Source organism: Hyperoodon ampullatus (genome assembly GCF_949752795.1).
Source record: "Hyperoodon ampullatus genome assembly, chromosome: 8".
Lineage (NCBI taxonomy): Eukaryota > Metazoa > Chordata > Mammalia > Artiodactyla > Ziphiidae > Hyperoodon > Hyperoodon ampullatus.
The window spans coordinates 53,487,255-53,501,588 of record NC_136921.1 but is presented as its reverse complement, the minus strand read 5'-3'; the positions used below and the strand labels follow the sequence as shown (position 1 = coordinate 53,501,588).

Below are 14,334 nucleotides of genomic sequence, written 5' to 3'. Positions count from 1 at the left end.
AAAAGAGGAAATTTTATGGTATATGAATTACATCTCAATTTAAAAATATTGAATTTACTGATTTCCTTCTCAAACCTGCCCCTTCTGGTCCCCGTTTCAAAAGTTAAGGACAATTTGAAGGGTGTTCTGATGCTAGAGGTGGGGATTATTGAATCAGAAGGAGACCCAGCTGCAGTCAATAGAGTGATAGTTTGAGGTTCTCTAGGAATAGACTGTATACCTCACTCCTATACTTTCCACCCATCCAAAAAATTTGACCTGGCATCAAATAATGCAGTGGTTTAACTTCAGGTGAATCAGTGAGTGTAGCTTTCTTGGAAAGATTGCCAAAGCTTTAGATGGTTGGCAGCCCCCAGGATGAATGAGAACTTCCTTACCCACAAGTTTAACTATTGACATAATCTGCCCTGGAGTACCTCCTATCTCCCCTCTGAAAATAGACTGTCATAAATAGTGCTTTAACAGAATGGCTAACGACAAGACTGTTAGCTGTTCATCCCAAATTCATTTCTTCTTCTTCTTGGGTATACAGTTAGACTACACTTCACCACCTTCCTTATAGGTGAAAGTAAGGCCATGTGACTGAAGTCTAGGCAATGAAATATTAGCAGAAGACACTTCCCAGCTGTATTCCTTTACTGTCCACTTCTGCCAGCTAGATGGAAAGCCTAGGTAATGGCAGATCCTCCAGGAGCCTGGGTCTCTGAGTTACCACACGGAGGACAGCTGCTTGCCAACCAGGAACACCCCTCTCCTACTCCTGTCTGGTTAGGAAACAGTTCCTTTTTTGGTTTAATTCTTACACACTGTGGAGTTTATTTGCTACTATAGCCAGATCTACCCTAACACATGGGCTGATTGCAATTCTGACAAAAAATAATGACAAAGAAAAACCACCGAAGTGTAAGTATTGTAACAGAGGCATGTTGGTGCTGGAAATTTTTATATTCTTATGCATATTGTTGAGCTTTGTTCTAGGACACAGCTGATTTACTTGGAAATGATTTGATTCTTTTAGGTCTGTTTTTAAAGTTTTGTCAGGTAGGAAGGACCAAAGCAGGGTTTTATTCTAGGGCTAACTTTGCCTTACTGTGAAGCAAAACCCTTGTGGATACCATTATCTTTGTGAATTATGAGCAGAAAGTATGCCTGGTTTGGATATTGTTCTGCCCCAAAATCTCAAATGATTCCCTGGACTCAGGTAGTGTGCTTCCAGGCATGCCTTGATCGGTACTTGGCTAAAGAGAGTATCTTCTGTAGATGACTTGAGTTCTCTCTGGGCAGCTCTTTCCTCTTTGATACTCTGCCTTGTGAAGCTTAATCTTCTTTGTCTCCCTAGACTCCCAGCACCTTCGCAACTCAGGGACACTGTGGAGACTACCAGGCTCTGACAGCGTCCCTATTGGAAGCTCTCTCCAGCAGTAAGCTTTGGCATTTGTAGGGCTTAAATTCTTCGATTTCTTTCAGGGATCACTGCTCTTTGTTGCCTCGTGTCCTATGTCTTAAAAACCATTGTTTAATTTATTTTGCGTGTTTTTTGGTTTGATTTAGGTAGGAGGATAAATCTAGTCTCTGTTATTCCATCTTGACTAGACCTCTTTCTGTACTTTTTTTTTAAATTTGGCCATGCCGCATGTGGGATCTTAGTTCCCTGACCAGGGATTGAACCCGCACTCCTGCATTGGAAGAGCAGAATCTTAACCACTGGACTGCCAAGGAAGTCCCTATACTTTTTCTTTCTTTTTATTTATTTATTATTATTTTTTAAAATTTATTTTTGGCTATGTTGGGTCTTCATTACTGCACACGGGCTTTCTCTAGTTGCAGTGAGCAGGGGCTAATCTTCATTGCAGTGCACGGGCTTCTCATTGCGGTGGCTTCTCTTGTTGCAGAGCACAGACTTTAGCCACGTGGGCTTCAGTAGTTGTGGCACGTGGGCTTCAGTAGTTGTGGCTTGCGGGCTCTAGAGTGCAGGCTCAGTAGTTGTGGCGCACAGGCTTAGTTGCTCCGCAGCACATGGGATCTTCCTGAACCAGGGCTCCAACCTGTGTCCCCTGCATTGGCGGGTGGATTATTAACCACTGCACCACCAGGGAAGCCCAGCCCATATACTTTTAAGAATAACATGAAAACAACAGGAGAAGCCTCTGAAGATTTATTGTTTCAGTTTATACGGTGGCTCTTCCCCTTACTAGCTATTTGTTGAGCACGTTACTTAAGCTCTTTGTGCCTTAACTTCCGAATTGATAAAAGGAAAATAAAATTGTTTACATCATAAGGCTTTTGGGTGGGAAGAAAATTTTCTCTACCCTTCTAGTTTCTTCTGGCTGGTCTAAGAATTAAATTGACATGGGACAGATTAACAGGAGAAAATCAAACAAAACTTTAATTACATGTATACATGGGAGAGACCCAGGAAAACTGAGTAACTTGCGAAAATGGCTGAAACCCTCACCTTAAACACCATCTTCAGCTAAAGAGAAAACAGGATGTTGGGGTAGTGGTTTGGGACTTCAGAGGGGAGGAAGGCATTTCATGTGGAGAAGAAAAAGCAAATGTTTGATAAACAAATGTTTGCTGGGCTGAGCAGAGACAATGGGACACAGAGTGGACTCCCAACTCTAGGCCCTGCCAGAGTTTCTCCCACCACATCTAGCACATGTTCTTTGCAGATATCTCTGCAGATATGGGCCTTTTTTCTAAATTCTTTAGGCAGCTAAGGGGGAGGTTAAATGAAAGTCTTCCTGAGTCTTATGTTGCTTAAAAATAATTAGCCTGAATTAACCCTCATGCCAAAGAGACACATTTTTGGGGTGGCAAATTTTGCTCCCCTACATTGTGTTTGTGAGAATTAAGAGTTTAGTACATGTGAAATGCTTCAGAAAGTGACTTGCATATAAGCTCTGAATAAATGAGTTATTATTGTTATCATCATAGAAAATTTCTAATGCCGAAAAACTCCGACTTTGGAGTGAGAGGGATCTTTGTTTCAATATCAGCTCTACCACTTACTGTGGCCTTATGTAGCCTCTATTTTATTTTTTATTTTTTGCGGTACGTGGGCCTCTCACTGTTGTGGCCTCTCCCGTTGCGGAGCACAGGCACCTCCACCTCCCCTCTGGTTTTCACTGCCAGCCTATCATGGTAAAACTGCTGTCCTTAGAGTAGTCAAATTCATAGAGAGAACATAAAATGGTGGTTTCCAGGGACTGGAGGGACAGAGGGAATGAAGAGTTTTTGTTTAGTGGGTATAGAGTGTCAGTTTTGCAAGATGAAGAGTTCTAGAGATTGGTTGCACAGCAATAAGAATATACTTAACATTGTACACTTAAACTGGAACACTTAGGTTGATAAATTTTATGCTATATGTATTTTACCAAGTTAAAAATTAAAAACAAAGAAACTACTGTTCTTGTCAACAGAATTTGGGAGAGCGGAGGGTAGTGCAGATGGGACCAGCCTCAGGCAAAAAGGCCACAGTCTTCTGCTGTTCTTACCTGAAGCTTTAGTATGATTTTAAGCATAAATGTTCTCAATTTGTTTTCTGCATCAAACTACAGCCCTGAAATGGTTGTTTTTTAAATTCTGTCCAGTTTAATTATTGATTTTTGTGGAGAGGAATCACTGACCTTTTCACATCACCAGAACTGGATATTACTTCCTTGGCTGCTCCTTCTTCGTGTCTCCTGAGGGTTCTTACTCATTATTCCTTCTTCTGAATGATAGTGTCCTAGAACACGGTTCTTGGGCCTTTTCTCTCTCTCTTTTTTAATGCCTTCCCTAGGAGATTTCATCTAGTCTCCACATTTTAAATATTAATCTGTATACTGGTGGCTCCCAAATTTGTAACTCCCGGCCAGACTTCTTCCCTACTCTCCAGACCTGTGTATCTACCTGTCTGTATGACATCCTACTTAGATGTTTAATAGACATCCCAAACTTAATAAGGCTGAAACCAAACTCCTGATATGTGTTGCCAGAAACTGGCTTCTCTCTCAGTCTACCCTATGTCAGTTATTGATGTCTTTATTCTTCTGTCTCCTCAGGCCAATAACTTTGGGTTGATTCTTGACTCCTTTCTTTCATACTGTAGGTTCACCACATCAGAATATCCTGTCAATTTTACCTTCAAAATAGTCACAGAGTGTAATCCTCTTCTCATCATCCTTACTGCTACCACCACTTTCAGGCCACCATCATCTCTACCTGAGATTATTAAGTAGGCTTCCAACTGTTTTCTTCTAATGGTCTTTTCCTCCTATAATATGTTCTCAGTAGAGCATCAGAATGATCCTGTTTAACGTTAGTGGGATCCTCTCACTTCTGTTCTCAGATTCTCCTAGTGAAGCGTTTCTCATCGCACTCAGAGTAAAAAACCAAAGTCCTTACCAAGGCTCACTACATGCTACAGAATCTTGCTCCTCCTTACCTTTCTAACCTCATGAGCTCCTAACCTCCCTCCCTTGGCTCACTTGGCTTCCCTAGAGCTGCAGACATGCATCTGTCTCAGATCCTTCTTATTCATTTTCCCTGCACCTGGAATGGCCTTTCCTTACCACACTTGTCCTCATGCCCTAGCCTCCTTACTTGCTTTAGGTCTTTATCCAGAATTCACTTTTGCGCAAGGCCTTCCTTGGCCACCCTGTCCAAATTTCCATGCCTTCTTCCACATTATTTCTTATTCTACTTTCTTTATTTATTTATTTGTAGATGTTGGGGGTAGGAGTTTATTAATTAATTAATTTATTTTTGCTGTGTTGGATCTTCGTTTCTGTGCGAGGGCTTTCTCTAGTTGTGGCAAGCGGGGCCACTCTTCATCACAGTGCGCGGGCCTCTCACTATCGCAGCCTCTCTTGTTGCAGAGCACAGGCTCCAGATGCGCAGGCTCAGTAGTTGTGGCTCACAGGCCTAGTTGCTCCGTGGCATGTGGGATCCTCCCAGACCAGGGCTCAAACCCATATCCCCTGAATTAGCAGGCAGATTCTCAACCACTGCGCCACCAGGGAAGCCCTTTGCTTTATTTTTTAACCTTAGCACTTATCACTATTTAATGTACTATACACTTAATTAACTTTGTTTACTGTCTGTTTCCCTCACTAAAATTTTAGCCCCATGAGGGCAGACTATTTTTTTTTTTTGCGATACACGGGCCTCTCACTGTTGTGGCCTCTCGCTGCGGAGCACAGGCTCCGGACGCACAGGCTCAGCAGCCGTGGCTCACGGGCCCAGCCACTCTGCAGCATGTGGGATCCTCCCGGACTGGGGCACAAACCCGTGTCCCCTGCATCAGCAGGCGGACTCTCAACAACTGTGCCACCAGGGAAGCCCTTTTTTAAACTACCATCCTAGAACCTAAAACAGTACCTAGCACTTAAGCTTGCAATATAGAATGCTTCTAGTGAAAGGTGAAGAAAGGCATGCATTTCCAGAGTAAAAGGTCTCCCTGAGTACCAAGGAGAATGAAGGAAACACATTCTTGGGAAATTTCAAAATATCAGGGTTATAAAAAAGATCCCAAAAAGCTTCTAGAGAAAAGAAATGGAAGTCTACAGATTAGCACATATGGATGCTAGAAAGCAAGACAGTGGGACAATTTTATCAAAGTTTTGAAGAAAAATGAATTTTAACCTAGAATTCTATACCCAAGCAAACTATCTAAAATGTGAGATCAAAATAAAGTCATTTTCACACGTGCAAACGTGTGAAGATAAATGAAGAGGTAAATGACGTTTATCTCTGAAATAGCTGAGGATTTTATTTATCAAAACAAGGATGAAAACCAAGAGAGGATACAACAACCAGTGAAACTGACCCCAAAATCCAATGATTACAAGCTCCAGATGACATTTGTTCAGCAGTCAAGGAAAACAATTAGGTTATATTAAAGTAGGAATTTAGTTGTGTCCAAGAAGACTGGGGGGAAAAATGACAAATTAAAATCAGTAAGAGGCAGGATAATATTGGGACTGTGGTAAAATAGTATGTTTCTTATCTCAATAAAGACAAGAAAGATGGTTGGAAAGTTCAGAAGAAACAAAAATAACTAGATAAGAAAGTTAGTGTCCAGATAGTAGGTAGACTCAAAGTAATATGATTCTGAGAAATTAATAGAAGAAAAGAGATTTCTTCTGACATTGAGGTAGCATGGAAGAGAAGGAAATGTACTGAACATACTGCTTGTTTCTACCCTAAGCAGTGTTCATATAAACCCTGATATCTTACATGTTGTGTATTGTTTTTCATTTTTTAAAGAAAGAATTGGCTTTGTAGCCAAAGCATGAAAGTCATAGTATAGTCATAGAATATAACCTAAATTTTATCAACCTAAGAAATGTTAAAAAAAAAAATTAGATGTGACACAAGTTGGGAAGGACGGGCACGACTGTTATTTCTAAAACATTCATTTTATACGGTAGTTCTCAAACTTTGTTGCATATTAAAATCACCACAGAAGCTTTCAAAATCTTGATTCCCAAGCTGCATCAAACTGCATCATACCAATTAAACCCAAATCACTAGGCATCAGTTTGTTTGTTTGTTGTCTTAAGTTTTCCAGGTGTTTCCAAAGTGTAATCAGATTTGAGAACCAGTGGTCTAAAGTTCATGGAACTAGAACTAGAAGCCACAGTTTATTTTCTGAAGTTACAAGTGTGACAAGTAGTAGAATCCTTCTTATAACTATTACCACTGGACAAAGAAGGAGAAGGTGAGGGTGGAGGGTGGTGGAAGTGAGCCAGATTTTCCTTAGTGGAAAGCCAAATCTTTGGTGATGAATCAGGGTCCTGCATTCTGTTTCCAAGTTAGTCTGTTAGTCATTTTATTTCACTTGCAAGGAGGAAATGTCCTTTTAGTCATGTTCCTAATTTTTTAAGAATCTGTACTGTCTTTTTATAAATAGTTTGAATTAATTAGAGCTAGATCAGTGAGGTCATTATGAATACCTTATTATCTGGATGTTAAAATCAACTTCCTATGGCAAACATAGAGTACATTTTTTTAAATGAATAGATACAGTTTTCTAAAAAAGACATTTTAACAAATGCCATTTCCTCTGACAAACATTTTAGACAGAAGGTTATGTGTAAATACTGTTAATAGTCCTTACAAACAAAACTTTCAGTATGTCAGTGAAGTCATTTGTCTTTCTTAGCAAACAACTTGGGCAGAAACTTAACTTTTTGAATGCAAGGTATAAAATAATTATGTTTTTTTGTAAATTTAATAGTAATAGGAATGTAAATATATTCCAACCTTTTCTTCTCTAATGGCCTCAGCCTTTATCAACCTTGACAATGCATTGGAATCCCTTGGGGAGCTTTCAAAAGTCAGTGTCCTGTTTTTTAAAGTTCTTCATTAAGAATTATTAACTAGAGCCTGGTACTCAGACCTCAGAGATACTTTTCTAGTCAAGCTAGAGTTAAAGGGTATGAATTTATGATTTTCTTTTTCCACAGAAGTTAACAGATAATATCTGGAGTTGATGAATAATGAGATTGCAAGATAGGTATATTAGTACTTAAGATTATCAAGGTTGCCTTTTGGGAATGGTATTGGAACTGGGGGGTGAGGAGGGATGAAGGTGGAGACAGTTGTTCTTCATCATAAGTTCTTCTGTACTATGTGCTTTTTAAACATAAAAACTATGCTCATGAACACTTTGATTAAATAAATTAATGGTTGTAAAAATATTATTCTCTTACATCTTTTTCCTTTTTTTTCTTTTTTGGCTGTGTTCGGTCTTCGTTGCTGCATGGGGGCTTTTCTCTAGTTTCAGCGAGCGGGGGCTACTCTTCGTTGTGTTGTGTGGGCTTCTCATTGCGGTGGCTTCTCTTGTTGTGGAGCATGGGTCTAGGCGCGCAGGTTTCAGTAGTTGTGGCTCGCGGGCTCCAGAGCGCAGGCTCAGTAGTTGTGGTGCACGGGCTTAGTTGCTCCGCGGCATGTGGGATCTTTCCGGACCAGGGCACGAACCCGTGTCCCCTGCATTGGCAGGCGGACTCTCAACTACTGTGCCACCAGGGAAGCCCTTACTGATTTTTTTAAAGTAAACATTTTACTAAAGTATATCATATATATAGAAACTGCCCTCATCTTAAGTTTTCACAAGGAGAACACTCCTGTGTAGCCAGCATCCAGGTCAAGGATTCTATGTTGCCTGACTCCACGAAGCCCAGGGTGTGCTGTCTCCAGTCACTGGCCCCTCCTCCAACAACCACAGTCTTAGCTTTGAACACCATTCTGTAGTTTTTGTTTCGTTTTGTTTCTGAACATTATATAAGTAGATTCGTACATTATATACTCATTTACCTTTGGCTTCCTTATGAACATTATGTTTGTGAAGTTTATTAAATGGCAAAACAGGATTGGTGATAGTAAAACTCTGGGTATGTTTAAATTAACCTGTGTCTCTTCAGGTTTCCAAGTAGCCTGGGGGATAATAATCAAAGGGTAAAGAGTAACAGGCTTTGATTCTGTTACCTGAGCTGTAAAGCAAACTCCATCCCCTGAAATACTCACTTCTGGCCCTATGTTTAAGGTGTACCATTGCACCTGGTTAGCTCCTAAAGTACCTCTCCACTTGCCCACAAGCCAGTATTTTAGGACATGCCATCCAATTCTGGTTTTGCTCTCTAATTCTAATTCTAATTTACCTCTTCAACCTTTGCACCGTTCAGTCTTCTCTTTGTTACTCATAACCTTCTTATTTCATTTTTGGGGGCAGCTCTTGGACTTTGTTCCCCTTGCCAGAGGACTCATATCCATTTGTCAATGTTTGGGGCACTAACAGATGCTTCCTTATGGTCAACCATGACTGAGGTTGCCTTGTGTCAATTTTCCACCCAAAAATGTCTTTACTTGCCAGATTCATCTAGAGTTGTTTTTTTTTTTTTGTGGGGGGGTGGTGCGTGGGTTGCTGCAGGGATTGAGGGATCTTAGTTCCCCGACCAGGGGTCCAACCCGGGCCCCCTCCAGTGGAAGCGCAGAGTCCTAAACACTGGACCACCAGGGAATTCCCCGTCTAGAGTTTTTAACTGGAGTCTGAGAATTTTAAACTTCCACCACAGGATGAGCCTATCTTGGGTGCTTTCTGAAAGGAGAAAGTCAGTGTGTCCCATCTTTGATCAACAGCTCATTTAACTCTGATTTCTATCTTAGGGGATTCAGTCTTCTTTATCCACATAGAATACCCTGTGATCTGCCTCAGTTCACCTAGACCTGCCAGAATTCCAGCCCAGAGTATACAGGTTGGCCCACCAACCCTGGCACTTGATAAGATCTCCCCAACTGTAAAATATGCAAAATCTCCTGTTTTATCCAAGAATTTCTCCTTGAAGCAGGGGTGAAATTAGCACGTCAATCTAGTGTGGACTTATTTTCCAGAGGCACAAACTCCTAATGCCAAATAGCTATGGGCTGTTTGGAATCAGAGAGCGTCTCCCCTGGTACACCTGAAACAGTGACGTAGAACATTCTTGCCAGCCTCTAGAATACGAAATTGCCCTATTATTGAAGGTATAGCCCTTCAATTCCAACTTTCCACTTTTCTATTTGCTCCTTCCTGGCTCGGGTAAGGCATTTCTGGTAAGACTTTCCTACTTTTCAGATGTTCCTCTTTGGGCTAACTGGAGCCTGGAAGAGGGGAAGGGATGGAAGGATAAGTTGGTTTAAAGGTTAAGATCTACTCAGTCCCCAATGCTACCACCTGTGAAAATGCCTGGCATCCATAAATGTTATTAGTTCAGCTTGTCAGCTACCTTTACCTCTTAAAACTACAAAGTGTTCCAAACTTTAGTTCTACGTTAGTATTGTCAGAAAAGTCTTTCTGATACAATCTCCTTTTACTGTAGTTTTTAGATTTAGGTTTTAAGTTAATGGCTTATCTTGACTTAAAATTTTAGAAGAAAAAAAGCAGTATCAATTTTACAACTTGTCGAGAGCACTAAAAATCCCCATTTTCATATAATGTTTCATATATTTGAGTGAATATTTATTTTTATTAGTTATCTATTTTATACATATTAGTGTATATATGTCAATCCCAATCTCTCAATTCATCCCACCACCACCCCTGCCACTTTCCCCCCTTGGTGTCCATACATTGCACCCATCTAGGTCAACACAGAGCACTGAGCTGAGCTCCCTGTGCTATATAGCAGGTTCTTCTAGCTATATATGTTACACATGGTAGTGTATTTATGTCAAACCTAATCTCTCAATTCATCCCACCCTGTGTCCACACGTCCATTCTCTACGTCTGCCTTTCTATTCCTGCCCTGCAAATAGGTGCATCTGTACCATTTTTCTAGACTCCACGTATATGCATTAATATACGATATTTGTTTTTCTCTTTCTGACTTACTTCACTCTGTATGACAGACTGTAGGTCCATCCACATCTCTACAAATGACCCAATTTCATTCCTTTTTATGGCTGAGTAATATTCCATTATATATATATATATGTACCACATCTTCTTTATCCGTTCATCTGCCGATAGACATTTATGTTGTTTCCATGTCCTGGCCATTGTAAATAGTGCTGCAGTGAACATTGGGGACTTTTTTTAGCTTTATAAATAATCTCAATAATTTGACTCACACTGACATCTTTATCTCTAGTACAGTATTTGTTTATTTATTGCAATACTTTTAAAAGATAGGTTAATTGAAGTATAACTTACATATAATAAAATTCACCCTTTTAAAGTGTACAGTTATATGTGTTAAGACAAATTTATGCAATTGTGTAATCACCACCAAAATTAAGATGGAGAAGACTTCCATCACTGTAGGAAGTTCCCTTGCGCTGCTTTGTAATCAATCCCCTCCCTCAACCTCTAACTCCTGGCAACAACTGACCTGATTTCTGTCCCTATAGTTTTGTGTTTTCTAGATTTCCATATAAATGGAATCATCCCGTATGTAGCATTTTATGTCTGGCTTCTTTCACTAACATAATACTTTTGAGATTGATTCATTTGTTGAATGTTTCTTTCCTGTTTTGTGGGCGGGGGGGTTGATGAGTAATATTCCATTGATTGGGTATACCAAAATTTGTTTAGCCATTTACCTGTTGATGAGCATTTTGGATTGTTTACAGTTTTTCATTTATGGCTAAAGCTACCCTAAACATTCACATGCTGGTGTTTGAGTGGGGTATGTTTTTATTTTTTGTATAAATACTTAGGAGTGGGATTGCTGGGACATGTGGTAAATATAGGTTTGACATTATAAGAGACTAATGCACTGTTTTTAAAGTGGATGTATATTTTCCATTGCCAGCAGCAAATATATGAGAGTTCCAGTCACTGCATCCTTGCCAACATTTGGCATTATACATCTTTTTAATTTTAGCCATTTCAGTAGGTGTGTAATGATATCTTATTGTGGTTTTAGTTTGCAGTTTTCATATGACTAATGATGTTGAGCACATTTTTGTGTGCTACTGGCCATCTGTATATTTTTGTTGATGAAGTGTCTTTTCAAATCGCTTGCCCATTTAAAAATTGGATTATCTTCTTCTTATTGAATTATAAGTGTTACTTATATATTCTGGATACAAGTCTTTTGTTAGCTGTTACATATTCTCCTAGCCTGTGGCTTGTCTTAGCTTTGTCTTTTGAAGAACAGATATTAATTTTGATGAAGTCCAATTTATCAATTTTTCAGTACTTTGTGCTTTTTTTTGTCTAATCTAAGAAAAAGCCCAATCCAAGGTTACAAAGATATTTTTTCCTATGTTTTCTTCCACAAATTTAATACTTTTAGCTCTTACATATAGTTCTATAATCCATTTCAACTTCATTTTTGTATATAGTGTGAGATATAGGTTGAGGGTTTTGTTTTGCTTTTGCATATGCATGTACAATTATTCTAGCACCATTTGTTGAAAAGACAAATTTTCTTTCCCCACGATACCTTTGTTGAAAATCAGTTAACTGTGTATGTGTGGGCTTATTTCTCGACTCCGTTGTGTTCTGTTGATTCATATATATATTCATATATATCACTATGCAAATGCCACATTGTTTTGATCATTATAGCTCTATAGTAAGTCGTGAAATTGGTTTATTCTTATTATGGGAAAAATTGTATTGAGCTGAAAATTTTCTATCTGTAGCTTCTTCCCCCTGGTTCTGCGTATGCCCTCTAGAATAAGATTACTTCCTATTTTATATGACAGCCCCTCATTTATTTGAATAAATGTTCACACATTTTAATTTGGACTATAAGCTCTAGACCTTTCCATCTTGGGACATCTTTGTCTTTTTATATTCAGAGCTTATCACTTTTTGGAGCTCAAAAACTGAATTAAATCGAGCTCTGGAATAATTGTTCATTAGTGTCCTTAAAGCAGGTTACTTGAATTCAACATAGTGAAAAAGCATAGTTCTGGTGATATTCATGTCATTAAGGAACCATGGTTCTTTTGATCAAGAAATGAATCTTTCTGGTTAGTTGCATTGTAACTTGTTTGTTTTTACCCACTGGAAAGATCTTGATTTAATTTTGAATTCTATCAAAATTTTCTGTGTACATAGTTTAAAGAATCAGTAGCTCTATAAGGCTCCTTATGAAAAATAGCTATATCCTGATATCCCCCAGCCTTCCTCTCAACAGTTTGCAATTCCCCAGTGCTGTCAGTTTCAATTCTTTCAGTCTTTGGTTGTTTACACCATATCTGTAAATAATGTGCTTATGTTGCAACTTTTTTTTTCCCCAACAAGTCCAATTTACCAGGAAGTTTTAATATGTTTGCACTTAACTTCAAATTATATAGAGCCACAGAGCTACAAGGAAAAAATAGACAAATTCACTGTCATAATGGGAGATTTAACATACTGCTGTCATTCACTGACAGAGGATACCTCTTTCAGAACCAGTAGACCCCGCCCCCCCCAAAAAATTAGTAAGGATATAAAAAACTTAAATAACGTGAGTAGCAAATTTGATTCAACAAGCAGATATATAGTCACTATAGTCCAAAACTTTAAACTACAAATTATTTTCAAGCACACCTGGAACATTTTAAAAACTGACCACATTGTGCTATAAGGCAAATTTTAATAAATTTCAAAGTATTAAAATTATATACAAAGTGTGTTTCTTGACTTGTAGTTAAGCTACAAATCAGTAACAAAAAAGTAACTAGAAGTTATGAAAAACACTACTTCTAAGTAACCCCCCAAAAAACAAATCACAATTGGAGTTAGAAAATAATTTGAACTGAATGGTAATAAAAATATTATTACCAAAACTTGGATGTAACTAAAGCTGTGCTTACAGGAAAATGTATATATAGTCTTTTTTTTTTCAAGGTAACAGTAGTGTTGTTTTTTTTTAATTGCACACGTCTATAAACCTAATAAATAGGTTTTCTCTTTTTTTTTAATACAGTAGGTTCTTATTAGTCATCAATTTTATACCCATCAGTGTATACATGTCAATCCCAACCTCCCAATTCATCACACCACCCCCCCACCCCCCAGCGGCTTTACCTCCTTGGTGTCCATACGTTTGTTCTCCACATCTGTGTCTCAACTTCTACCCTGCAAACCAGTTCATCTGTACCATTTTTCTAGGTTCCACATATATGTGTTAATATACGATATTTGTTTTTCTCTTTCTGACTTACTTCACTCTGTATGACAGTCTCTAGATCCATCCGTGTCTCCACAAATGACCCAATTTCATTCCTTTTTATGGCTGAGTAATATTCCACTGTATATATGTACCACATCTTCCTTATCCATTCGTCTGTCGATGGGCATTTTATTTTCCAGTTTTAGACATTATCTATTGGGTCATTTTCATACTTTCTGCTAGGCACTGGCTGGGCCAATTCAATATGGAAGCTCATTTCCTTAAGTTGGGAAATTTTAAAAGAATTATTAATATTAACATTATTTATATTCTGGTTTTCTCCACATTATATTTTTCTTTTTTCTTTTCAGTTTTTTCCTTGCTTTTTTCCCCCACATTATTCAGATATTGGATGTCTTGAGTTGGTTTTCTAATGTTTTTATCTCTTCTTTCCTGTTTATCGATCCATTGTCCTTTTGCCCTCCTTTGTGAGAATTTTCCTTAACTTTGTCTTCTAGTTCTTCTGTTGAGCTTTTAATCTCTGTTATTGTCATTTTTTAAAAGTCTTTTTAAAAATATTTATTTTGGGCTTCCCTGGTAGCACAGTGGTTGGGAGTCAGCCTGCCGATGCAGGGGACACGGGTTTGTGCCCCGGTCCGGGAAGATCCCACATGCCGCGGAGTGGCTGGGCCCGTGAGCCATGGCCGCTGAGCCTGTGCGTCCGGAGCCTGTGCTCCGCAAGGGGAGAGGCCAC

General features: G+C 38.9%; 1 protein-coding gene across 3 annotated transcripts in view; it reads left to right on the top strand.

The window, feature by feature from the left end:
- ZRANB3 (zinc finger RANBP2-type containing 3) overlaps window positions 1-14,334 on the top strand; it is a gene marked incomplete at its 5' end in the record, with an annotated part of 244,581 nt that overhangs the window by 46,455 nt on the left and 183,792 nt on the right. The window lies entirely within an intron of this gene.